Source organism: Pseudophryne corroboree, chromosome 11 (genome assembly GCF_028390025.1).
Source record: "Pseudophryne corroboree isolate aPseCor3 chromosome 11, aPseCor3.hap2, whole genome shotgun sequence".
NCBI lineage: Eukaryota > Metazoa > Chordata > Amphibia > Anura > Myobatrachidae > Pseudophryne > Pseudophryne corroboree.
In genome coordinates, this window is record NC_086454.1 from 294,943,565 (window position 1) to 294,956,339 (window position 12,775).

Sequence of the window (12,775 nt, forward strand, 5' to 3'; positions counted from 1 at the left end):
TACACAATTATGGGGGTAATTCAGAGTTGATTGCTCGCTAGCTACTTTTAGCAGCCGTGCAAACGCATAGTCGCCGCCCACGGGAGAGTGTATTTTCACTTTGCAAGTGTGCGAACGCCTTTGCAGCCGAGCGCAGAAAAAAGCATTTTGTGCAGTTTCAGAGTAGCTCTGGACTTACTCAGCCCTTGCAATCACTTCAGTCTTATTGGTGCCGGAATTGACGTCAGACACCCGCCCTGCAAACGCCTGGACACGCCTGTGTTTTCACAAACATTCCAAGAACACGGTCAGTTGACACCCATATCTCAATATAGCCCTTGGACCAAAAACAGCCTATGTCACCTGACTATAGAATTACAGATACATAGGGACGGATTCAAATGTGTTCTCCCCCCTCCCGGCCGCGATCCCGCCCACCGGCAGTATTCTAATATTACTGCCGGCGGGCTTGGCAAGTTCATTTCAGCTTGCTACCTTCGGAGGTAGTGAGCTGAAATGCACGTAAAGAGACCCCTTTAGGGCGCCCAAACGGGTCTCTTCATGATCGCACCCATTAGTTTAGTGGGGTTTCCCGACTGTGCTAGGTGCGTTTTCGCACAGTGGGTGATCAGGTCATAACTGCGCATGCTTATGCACCGCAATGCGTTGCATGTGCGTCGGACAACAACAAAGGGCATCGCAAGGTGATTGACAGGAAGAGGCCGTTTGTGGGTGGCAACTGAGTGTTTATTGGGAGTGTCTGGAAAAACAAGGCGTGCCCAAGCGGTTTCAGGGGGTGTGTCTAACGTCCGCTCCGGCCCCGATCAGCCTGTTCTCATCGCACTGTAGGAGTAAGTCCTGGGCTGCGCAGAGACTGCACACAGTACGCATGGGATCGCACACTTGCACGACGAATATACACTACCCCTGGGGGCAGCAAAGTTAGCAGCCCAGCGATCAGATCTGAATCACCCCCACAGTCTGTAAATTCATGTCTTATAGCAGTGGTTCCCAAACGCGCTGCTCCAGACACCGAACAGGCCAAGTTTTAGGGATACCCATGGTTGTACACAGATGGTTTCATCAATATGAATGAGGTAATAATTAAGCCAACTGTGCTCAAGCATGGATATCCTTAAATCCTGAACTGTTAGGATGCCTTGAGAACAGAGTTTGGGAACCTCTGTTACAGGATAGATGGCCTGCAATATGGGCACTCTACAAAAAATCACACATTATGGCCCTCATTCCGAGTTGATCGCTCGCAAGGCGAATTTAGCAGAGTTGCTCAGGCTAAGCCTACGCCTACTGGGAGTGTATCTTAGCTTCTTAAAATTGCGACCGATGTATTCGCAATATTGCGATTACAAACTACTTAGCAGTTTCAGAGTAGCTTCAGACTTACTCGGTATCTGCGTTCAGTTCAGTGCTTGTCGTTCCTGGTTTGACGTCATAAACACACCCAGCGTTCGCCCAGACACTCCCCCGTTTCTCCGGCCACTCCTGCGTTTTTTCCGGAAACGGTAGCGTTTTTATCCACACGCCCCGAAAACGCCGTGTTTCCACCCAGTAACACCCATTTCCTGTCAATCACACTACGATCGCCGGAGCGAAGAAAAAGCCGTGAGTAAAAATACTATCTTCATTGTAAAATTACTTGGCGCAGTCGCAGTGCGATTATTGCGCATGCGTACTAAGCGGAATTTCACTGCGATGCGATGAAAATTACCGAGCGAACGACTCGGAATGAGGGCCTATATTCCTGCCACATTTGCAAAGTTCCTTAAGAGTTGCCTAGATGGGACCGGTGGGGATCTGGGCCTGACGAGTTCTTACTGCCCGATCATACAGCATGTATATACTATTTATTGTCTAGATCAGTGGTTCTCAAACTCGGTCCTCAGGACCCCACACTGTTCACGTTTTCCATGTTACCCTGCAGCTGCACTGTGTATCACCAAATGTCACATTTTAAAAATCTACAAGTGACCTGCAAAATATGAACCGTGTGGGGTCCTGAGGACCGAGTTTGAGAACCTGTGGTCTAGATCACAGGTTCTCAAACTCGGTCCTCAGGACCCCACACAGTGCATGTTTTGCAGGTCTCCTCACAGAATCACAAGTGAAATCATTTGCTCCACCTGTGGACCTTTTAAAATGTGTCAGTGAATAATGAATACACCTGTGCACTTGCTGGGTTATCTGCAAAACATGCACTGTGTGGGGTCCTGAGGACCAAGTTTGAGAACCACTGGTCTAGATCATTCACTTTGAATAGGTGTTGCAACTTTAAGCGAGCATACCGCTGTGTGCTACCCCATTCCTACGGACATTGCAGTACACAGTGCACGCTTTTAATAAAGTTCTATAAACCGTATTTGTCCCTTTCTTTCTCTAGGAAGAATGCAAGTTGAGTTTAAATGGGTTTAGCCCCTTTACGCAGCCAAACCCTGTGCAATTGGGCACAGCAAGCACGAATAGTAATGGGCACCCATTGGCAAAACAAGTGAATAGTGCCGCTGGGCGACCCATTACTTGCGGGCAGGCAAAAAAATTATTGAACTCCCCCTTCAATCTTCTTTTCACGTTCTTTTCTAAGAATCGCACACCCCTTTCTTCTTTATACAATGTACATAATATTGTTATTATTCTTTCTGCTTAAGCATATAGATAAAAAGCTGTTTCTGACCTATCCACCTATGAGCTTGGAGGTTCCTGTCCTCAGATATGGCGGTGTATGTAATAGGGTCCAAGATTGCCAAAGGTACATGATACTGACTGATCGCAGACGTTTTATTTTAAAGTGGCAATTATTCACATGGCATGGTTTTGCCTTGTAAATAAATGACTTCCCCTTTAAAAAAAAAACGTCAGAGATTGGACGGCATTCCGCCCCTCCTGCAACTTCAGACCCTATTACATGATATGCCCCATGGAGTAAAGGTGGCCATCCACTACTCAGACTTGTCTGAACTGCAGATATCATCAGATAGACAGAGGAATTGGACCTGACCCTGTTTTTCACTACATTCACTTCAGATATATCTGATGCACACATGCTACATGCGATTGATCTGATGCTGCTGCTGCTGCCGCCCCATCCTGTGGTGGGTGGGAGTGGCCAGGGAGATGCCAGTCAAGTGACGCTTTAGATGAATCTGATCAGATACATCTGAAGTAAAAAAAACACTCCGATGTGCACCTGATTTCTTCAGATTCAGATAAATAGTTGGGGCAGCCTCAGAGATCTCTAGTTCGGACAAATCTGACACGGGAGTGCGCATCGGATCGGAAGAGTCATCCGATGTGACACTTTACTTCAGATTTGACGGTCAGATGCGTCGAAATCTGAAGAAAACTGCCCAAATCGGACTAGTGGACGGGGGCCTTAAGTTTCCATTACCTTCCCTATATACAAGAAGAAAACTTTTCCTCCTTTACCAGGCAATACATTTGTGTATCACAGATAAGGACGATTCCTTGTTTTGTGTCGAAGGAATAGCTCTACTTACAGTATGTGGCTTTCAAATTAGGAAATATTTCAGTCTGATAATTAGTTTTTTGTACACTAATAATAGTCATTAATAGGCTAATAATAATACACTAATAAATTGTCTTGCTATACAAAAAAGTATTTTGAAGGACACGGCACGCTGGGGGTAGGTAATTCAGATCTGATCGCAGCAGCAAATTTGTTAGCTAATGGGCAAAACCGTGGGGATCGCACGTAGCAACTTTTTGCTGCTCGTGCGATCAACTAGACGCCACCTATGGGGGAGTGTATTTTAGCATAGCAGGGCTGCGATCGCTTGTGCAGCCCTGCTATGCTAAAAAAGTTTTGTGCAGAATACGACTAGCCCTGCAGTTACTTACCCTGTGTGATGGATCCAGCGAGGAAGGTCCCGGAATTGACGTCAGACAACCGCCTTCTAAATGCCTGGACACGCCTGCATTCGGATCTCCACGCCCGGAAAACGGTGAGTATCCGACCTGGAACGCCTTCCCGCTGTCAATCTTCTTGCGATCGCGCTAGCGATCACATTCTTCTTTCCTCTGGTCGTTGCCCGGCGACGGCTCGCGGCGGGCAACGATGCGCGTGCGCATTGCGGGTGCCGCGCATGCGCATTTCTGACCCGTTCGCACCGCAGTGATGAACCGCAGCGTGCGAACGGGTCGGCATGACCCCCTATGTGCACTTCAGGGGGGGCAGATATAACATTTTCAGATAGAGTAGATTTGGGTGGGTTATTTTGTTTACTGGCGGCTTTATTTTTACACTGCAGTTTAGATTCAGTTTTAACACACCCCTTCCAAATCTAACCCTCTCTGCACATGTTACATCTGCCCCACTTGCAGTGCACATAGGGCCTAATTCAGACCTGATTGCTAGCAGGCGATTTTTGCACTGCTGCGAACAGGTAGTCGCCGCCTACAGGGGAGTGTATTTTAGCTGTGCATGTGTAGCATAAATGTACAAACAGATTTTGTGCAGTCTCTGCTGGGGTGTAGCATACCGGCGCCGGAATCCCGACCGCCGGCATACCGACAGCTGGGCGAGTGCAAATGAGCCCCTTGCAGGCTCGCTGCACCCGCCACGCTATCTATTCTCCCTCCTGGGGGGTCGTGGACCCCCAAGAGGGAGAAAAGATGTCGGGATCCGGCGCCGGTATGCTGGTCGACGGGAGCCCGGCCGCCGGCAAACAGAAGACCACCCCTCTGTACAGCCCAGGACTTACTCAGCCGCTGCGATCACTTCAGCCTGTCCGGGACCGGAATTGACGTCGGGAACCCTCCCTGTAAACGCTTTTTCCAACCACTCCCAGAGAACGGTCAGTTGTCACCCACAAACGCCTTCTCCCCTTCAATCTCCTTGCGATCGCCCGTATGAATGGATCCTTTGCGCAAACCCATCGCTGAGCGGGATCTGCTTTGTACCCGTGCGACGCACGTGCACATTGCGGTGCATGCGCAGTTTAGACCTGATCGCCCGCTATACGAAAACGCAGCCTAGCGATCAGGTCTGACCCACATGGTTTTGTCCATTAGCTAACAAATTTGCTGCTGCGATCAGATCTGAATTAGGCCCACTGTCCTAGGCCAAAGTGGCTGATAACAGAGAATAATAGCCTTACCCCAGCTCATAGCAAATGAATATAATGTTACATAGATCAAGTTATGTCAAGATATATAATGTTTTCTGTATAAATGTGGGAAATGTACCAAATTCTGTGTGATTTTAGAACAACGTATCTCGCGTGTAGCGAACTTTTAATCTGTAACCCAAAGTCTCAGAGTTTGGGGAAGGCATGCCATCATTACACTACAAATAAGGCAGCTTCATTTAGGTGTCTTATAAGTGACAAGTGTAGAACAAAGAACGTTAATATAAGTCACCTGGGAGCATAGAAATTAAAGGTAAGCATAGGGGAGAGGCGTGGGATTAGTTTCCATATGCAGTGAGATGTGAGGAAAAATGTCATTTACAAGCTATAACTAAGTGCAGCCCCATTTGATGATCAGTATGCACTACAATCCCAATTATAATAATGTTATGTAGAGCCCCATTATCTGGCTACCAGTATATACAATGCAGTGCACCATTGTGTGTATAAATCGTACTAGTGATTGGTGCACCATGGAGAGTGCCTTCAGGTGGATAGTGTACAAAACAGAAAATTATTCTCTGCACTACTGCAGTATGGTGTGGCCACTGTACATTGTAATCCCCAATCCTGCGCCCATTATATAAAACTGTGCCCATTTTGGTAATATGTAGTCTACAATACAGTTTTAGCAAGCACTATAGAATGCACACAACCTATTATTGTAACCGCTATAGAATGTGCACACCCTATTCTTGTAACCACTATAGAATGCGCACACCCTATTCTTGTAACCACTATAGAATGCGCACACCCTATTCTTGCAACCACTATAGAATGTGCACACCCTATTCTTGTAACCACTATAGAATGCGCACAACCTATTCTTGCAACCACTATAGAATGCGCACACCCTATTCTTGCAACCACTATAGAATGTGCACACCCTATTCTTGCAACCACTATAGAATGTGCACACCCTATTCTTGTAACCGCTATAGAATGTGCACACCCTATTCTTGCAACCACTATAGAATGTGCACAACCTATTCTTGTAACCGCTATAGAATGTGCACACCCTATTCTTGTAACCGCTATAGAATGTGCACAACCTATTCTTGCAACCACTATAGAATGCGCACAACCTATTCTTGCAACCACTATAGAATGCGGACAACCTATTCTTGCTGCCACTATAGAATGCGCACACCCTATTCTTGCAGCCACTATAGAACGTGCACACCCTATTCTTGCAACCACTATAGAATGCGCACAACCTATTCTTGCAACCACTATAGAATGCGCACAACCTATTATTGCAACCACTATAGAATGCGCACAACCTATTCTTGCAACCACTATAGAATGCGCACAACCTATTCTTGCAGCCACTATAGAATACACACAACCCATTCTTGCAACGACTAAAGGATGCACAAGAATGCGCACACCCTATTCTTGCAACCAATATAGAATGCGCACACCCTATTCTTGCAACCACTATAGAATGCGCACAACATATACTGTACTTGCAACTACTTTAGAATGCACACAACCTATTCCGGCAACCTCTATAGAATGTGCACAGCCTATTTTGTCAACCACTAGAGAATGCGCATAGCCTATTCTTGCAACCACTATAGAATGCGCACGACCTACTCTTGCAATCACTGTAGAATGCGCACAACATATACTTGCAACTACTTTAGAATGCACACTACCTATTCTGGCAACCTCTATAGAATGCGCACAGCCTATTGTGGCAACCACTAGAGAATGTGCCCTGCCTATTGTGGCAACCACTATAGAAAGCGCACAGCCTATTGTGGCAACCACTATAGAAAGCGCACAGCCGGTGGCAACCACTGTAGAATGTGAACAAGCTATTGTGGCAACCACTGTAAAATGCGCACAACTTATTCTGGCTACCCCTACAGAATGCGCACAGCTTATTATGGCAACCACTATAGAATGCACAGCCTGCTTAGTGACCACTATAAAATGCAGAGCATGTTCTGACCCCAACTATGCAATTGCACAACCTCTTCTGGAGCACACTCTAGAATGCACAGCCCTTTCTGGGGACCGTTATACAATACAGAGTCCAGCCTGGTGACCATTACATAAATCACAGACTATTTTAGTAACACTATAGAGTGCACAGCACATTTTGGTAACCCCTATAGAGTGTGCAGCCCTTTTCTGAGAACCATTATATAATACAAAGTCCAATCTGGTGACCACTGTACAATTCACAGTACATTCTGGTGTTTATCCAGGTTTTGTGTTATTGACCTGAGTACTTTTTTCCTAGCATTACACGGAGTGCTACATTTGGGAGATTATGATGTAAATTTACTAAAGCTTCTAAAAGTGAAAAGAAGTAATGTTGCCCATAGCAACCAATCAGATTGTCTTTATCATTTCTTTATGACATCCTAGGAAATGATAGAGAGAATCTGATTGGTTGCTATGGGCAACATCAATTCTTTTCACTTTTAGAAGCCTTAGTAAATTTACCCTTTTGTTGGAATTATCACAATTTCGTGACAGTGGTCTAAGAAGCCTTAATCGCTACTCTGGGATCGCAGACGTGACTGATAGGAGACTAGCTTGCACAGCTACATAGCAAGTTGTAAACATAATGTCCGATATCTCAAATTTTGTCAAGACTTGGAAACGTTTGCTTAAATCTTTGTTATTCAGAAACCATTGTTATTTGCTAGCGTAAACTACAAAGAAAATTTTAAATGCCCCCTACAGTGGGTGCTGGGTGGCAACTATTCTGTGGCCTTACCAAATCTCATCTGCAGCAATAATGGCTTGGGGAAATTTCCTCTTGTCTTGATACTGCTGCCTGTGCACCAGCATGCTGCAATGAGGCTCACCAGGCCCTAGTATTAGTATTATGAGGGGCTACAGCCATAGCTTGTTGGTAATACTGTGGCCTTCAGCTGTGCCACCTGCTGTAGGGGGCATGGCAGCATCTCCCCAGGCCCCTCTTGATGCCTCTGGTTGCGATTGTACAGCATTTAGCACGTATTATCTGATTGGATAACATTATCGCCCAGTGGTCAACCAATCATGGATGAGCCTACGGCAAGCCGGTGTGATCATGTCTTTTAGGAGTATTATGCACACAGACATACAGTAGGCTGAGTGTTGTATGGGCTCTCCTCTCATCTATGCAAATCTCATGGTATACCTTCCAGCATCCCCATTTTCAGGGGACTGTCCCGCTATCTATTTGGGGTGATGGAGAGGAATTGTTCATCTTTCTGCACGGGGATTCTTTTCATCCCTTGAAAATTCTACTTCTTTTAGGTTGTCACCCTGTATGTCTGTTTTTCTTCAATAAAATAGCTGTGATGAACATTTTTGTGGATTTATAATTTGGGAAGTATTTGCATACAGACGCCATAAAAAAAAATGTGTTTTTTTATGTGAAAAACACCGACTGAGGCACGGCCACGCCCGTATGACTTGGTCATGCCACCATCCCAAACTAGCCTCAGCCTACGTTAGGAGATCAGCCCAAGGTCATGTGACTATCAAGTTTATAAAATACTATTGGGGGGGATGTATCAAACCTTGAAGAAAGATAAAGGGGGGCATCTACTATGCAGTGATAAAAGTGGAGAAGTTGCCCACGGCAACCAATCAGCTGCTCTGTTTACTTTTAGAGTAAGCAAATTATAAATGTTACGTCATTGCTGATTGATTGCCATTGGCAACTTCTCTACTGGCTCACTTCTCCATTTTTATCACTGCTAGTACATCTCCCCTAAAGTGAGAGATATAGGGCGGTATTCAAATTTTATCGCTGGTCCTCGCACCCATGAGTGCCCGCCTACAACTATTCAAATGTTACTGCTATCGGACGCAAGAAGTTAATTTCTGCTAGCTACCCCCGGGGGGTGGCAAGCTGAAAATGCAAGGAAAGAGGCCCGTTTGGGCGCCCAAAATGATCTATTCATGCCTGCACCCATTATTTTAGTCTGCATTGGGTGCTTTGTGCACCTAAACCCGACTCTAATGGGCGCAATAAGTTGGGACAAGTGAATATTACCCCGTGTTCTCCTGTCACTTTAGGGGAGATTGGGCATGATTAAACAATTGCTTTTTCCCCCCATAAAGTTTCAACCAATCAGCTTCTACAGTGCCTTGCTAAAGTATTCAACTCTCTTGGTTTTTTACCTATATTCATACATTACAACCTGTAATTTCATATTTTTTTTATCTGAAGTTTATGTGATGGATCTGCACAAAATAGTTTAAAGTTGGTGAAGTGAAATGAGAAAAATTTATATAAATAAAATTTGAAAATTGGCATATGCATATGTATTCACCCCCTTTGCTATGTAGCCCCTCAAAAGTTCTGGTGCAACCAATTACCTTCAGAAGTCACATAATTAGTGAAATGAAGTCCACCTGTGTGCAATCTAAGTCACATGATCTGTCAGTATAAACACACCTTTTCTGAATGGCCCCAGAGGTTGCAACACCACTAAGCAAGAGGCATCACACCATGAAGACCAAGGAGGTCTCCAAACAAGTCAGGGACAAAGTTGTTGAGAAGTACAAGTCAGGGTTGGGTTTAAAACACAAAAAAAAAAAAATCCAAATTCCTGATGATCCCCCGAAGCACCATCAAATCCATCATCTTCAACTGGAAAGAACATGGTACCACAACAAACCTGCCAAGAGAGGGCCGGCCACCAAAACTCACAGACCAGGCACGGAGGGCATTAATCAGAGAGGCAGCACAGAGACCAAAGGTAACCCTGAAGGAGCTGCAGAGTTCCACAGTAGAGACTGGTATATCTGTGCATGTGACCACAATAAGCCATACACATCATAGAGCTGGGCTTTATGGAAGAGTAGCCAGATAAAAACCATTACTTGGTGTTCAAAATAAGAAGGCACATTTTGAGTTTGCCAAAAGGCATGTGGGCGACTCCCCAAATGTATGGAGGAAGGTGCTCTGGTCAAGGAAAACGCTATGTCTGGCGCCAACCCAACACATCCCATCACCCCAAGAACACCATCCCCACAGTGAAACATGGTGGTGGCAGCATCATGCTGTGGAGATGTTTTTCAGCAGCAGGGACTGATAAACTGTTTTGAGTCGAGGGAAAGATGGATTGGGCTAAATACAGGGATATTCTTCAGCAAAACCTGTTTCAGTCTGCCTGTGATTTGATAGTGGGATGGAGGTTAACCTTCCAGCAGGACAATGACCCGAAGCATACTGTCAGTGGTGTCGAGAGAGGGGGGGGGGGGGGGGAGGGTACAAATTACCCAGGCCAGGTCTGATGGAGGGGCCCAGTGAGGGTCCAGTAGGGGCCCAGGACCCCTCCCTCTTACCTGGCAGCAGCAGCTGCAGCTCTTCTCCTCAGCCCAGCACACTCTGCTGTGTACTGGGCTGCAGTGTGGCCATGGAGGTGCTTAAAATACAATTTTTATTTTTTTATAAAAGTACATGACCACACCTCCTGTGATTAGGCCACGTCCCTTGAAAAGTACCTGGGCCCAGCCCGGTTCTCGACTGCCCTGCATACTGCTAAAGCAACACTCGAGTGATTTAAGGGGAACATTTAAATGTGTTGGAATGGCCTAGTCAAAGCCCAGATCTCAATCCAATTGAGAATCTGTGGTCAGACTTGAAGATTGCTGTTCACAAGCGGAAGCCATCCAACATGAAGGAGCTGGAGCAAAAATCCCAGTGGCAAGATGTGGCAAGCTCATAGAGACTTATCCAAAGCGACTTGCCTTTAGGGGGGTGAATAGTTATGCATGCTGAAGTTTTCTGTTATTTTGTACTATTTGTTGTTTGCATGTTCTGTGAATGAAATGATGTAAACCTTCAAACAATCCATTTTAATTCCAGGTTGTGAGGCAACAAAACATGAAAAATGCAAAGGGGGTGAATACTTTAGCAAGGCATTGTAAGTGCCATTTTACAGGCTGTGTTTAAAAAATGACAGAAGCTGATTTTTACTTTATCTCTCTCCAAGATTTAATACATTTTCCCCCTGTATAATGTAGTTCTTGATTGCACAGAACACATTCCAGTCTTTGTTAGGACTGACTGACTTACATTAGCTTAAACTGCTCATAAACGTTTGAGATCAAGTTTTGGCTATTTCTGAACTACAACTCCCAGCATGCTCTGTCAAGGATTTGTTGATTTTAAAATACTATAGACACAACAATGCCATTTATAGCTATCTATTGGTAATAATTGTATTGTAGCTGTCAGCTTTACATTTTTCCCATAATGAAATATTGTGTATACCTTTCCAGTATATTTGGAACTATATTTGCGTGTTCCTTTAAAATAACATCTGTTTCTCAAGGGGCTGAAATCCATATGGAACTTTGTTAATTACAATTTTCACTTCAGTTATCCTCTTTCTAATGCAAGTAAGGAGGTAGATGAATACACCGTATTGGTAGATTACAAAGAAACTCACTGTACACAAAAAGAAGGGATGTAGGACACACACAGCACAAATACACTGTAAACTTACAAGCTATAGGTATAATAAGAGAAACGTACTTCTAGGGGAAATAAATACAGTAGACACAGACTATACGAACGCTGAGTGTCTGACACGCCAGTTATCCAAATTCTGTCTACAGTAGCCAAAAATAATTATTCATGGTATATTAGCCCATAAAACTAAATTGTATACTAAAATTCTGAAAGAAACAAAACGAAAATAAATAAATAAATACATATATAGTTTAATTTATCCAAACTGATTATCCAAACTACCTTCAGTCCCAATTGGCTTGCATAATCCGCGTTCTACTGTACATGATATATGCTTAAATTGTTATAGTAAGTCGGCACAGTGATTGAATTGCTATAATAGTAAGGATATAGACCTTTCACGTTTGCATAATACAGTGGTTTTATAGCTTCATATTATCAAGTTAGTTATACACAGTTTCTGCTATAGACTATTCATATACAGGTCTGTCTGTCTGTCTGGTTTGTTATGTTTCCTTACTGGCCTGTCCTTGCCAAGACTGGACCACAGGATCTAGCAATAGATGTGCAATTATTGGCCCTGTTAATTGAGCTCCCCCCCGCACAACGCTGTCTATTTGTGTACTAGGAAAGTGAGCCAGTTCCCAGGCATTACCCATTACCATGTACATATCACACAGTGTATCTGCACGGACTCAAGGTCATTTGTGGGAGACTTGTCCTTTGCGCATTATGTGAGATTTTCCTTTTACATGGCTCAGCCCTGCATTCTTATAACAATCACAAGGCCCTGTGGTATAATTGGTTGATAATTAAAGTATCTTCTGTCTGACGCTCCTGTGTTCCCTTTTTTTATAAGCCCCCCCCCCCACCCCCCTCCTGTCTGCTCTCAAGAATTGTGGTTGCTCAACATTCAGTTGCAGTCATTATGTTTTGCATATCGTTACAGCCTTCTGCAGAACAACAGCGACATCTGCATGTGTTCCATTACCAGCATGTCAGGGATATTACATATACACACACACAGCAATCGCAAACACCTGCCCTGCAGCCTTACCTGTGTACATAGCCCTATAGATCAGCATCTTAGGCTATAGGACGCACAGCCAAAGTTGGGAGAATCGTGGAGAGGGTCAGAATGAGGACTAGCTGGGCTCTCCTCTCCCTTCCTATTCGTGCCACTAGTTCCCATTAC

General features: G+C 44.7%; 1 protein-coding gene across 3 annotated transcripts in view; it reads left to right on the forward strand.

Annotated features, from left to right (window-relative positions):
- PMFBP1 (polyamine modulated factor 1 binding protein 1) overlaps positions 1-12,775 on the forward strand; it is a 326,347-nt gene that overhangs the window by 127,205 nt on the left and 186,367 nt on the right. The gene's annotated exons all lie outside the window — the stretch shown is intronic.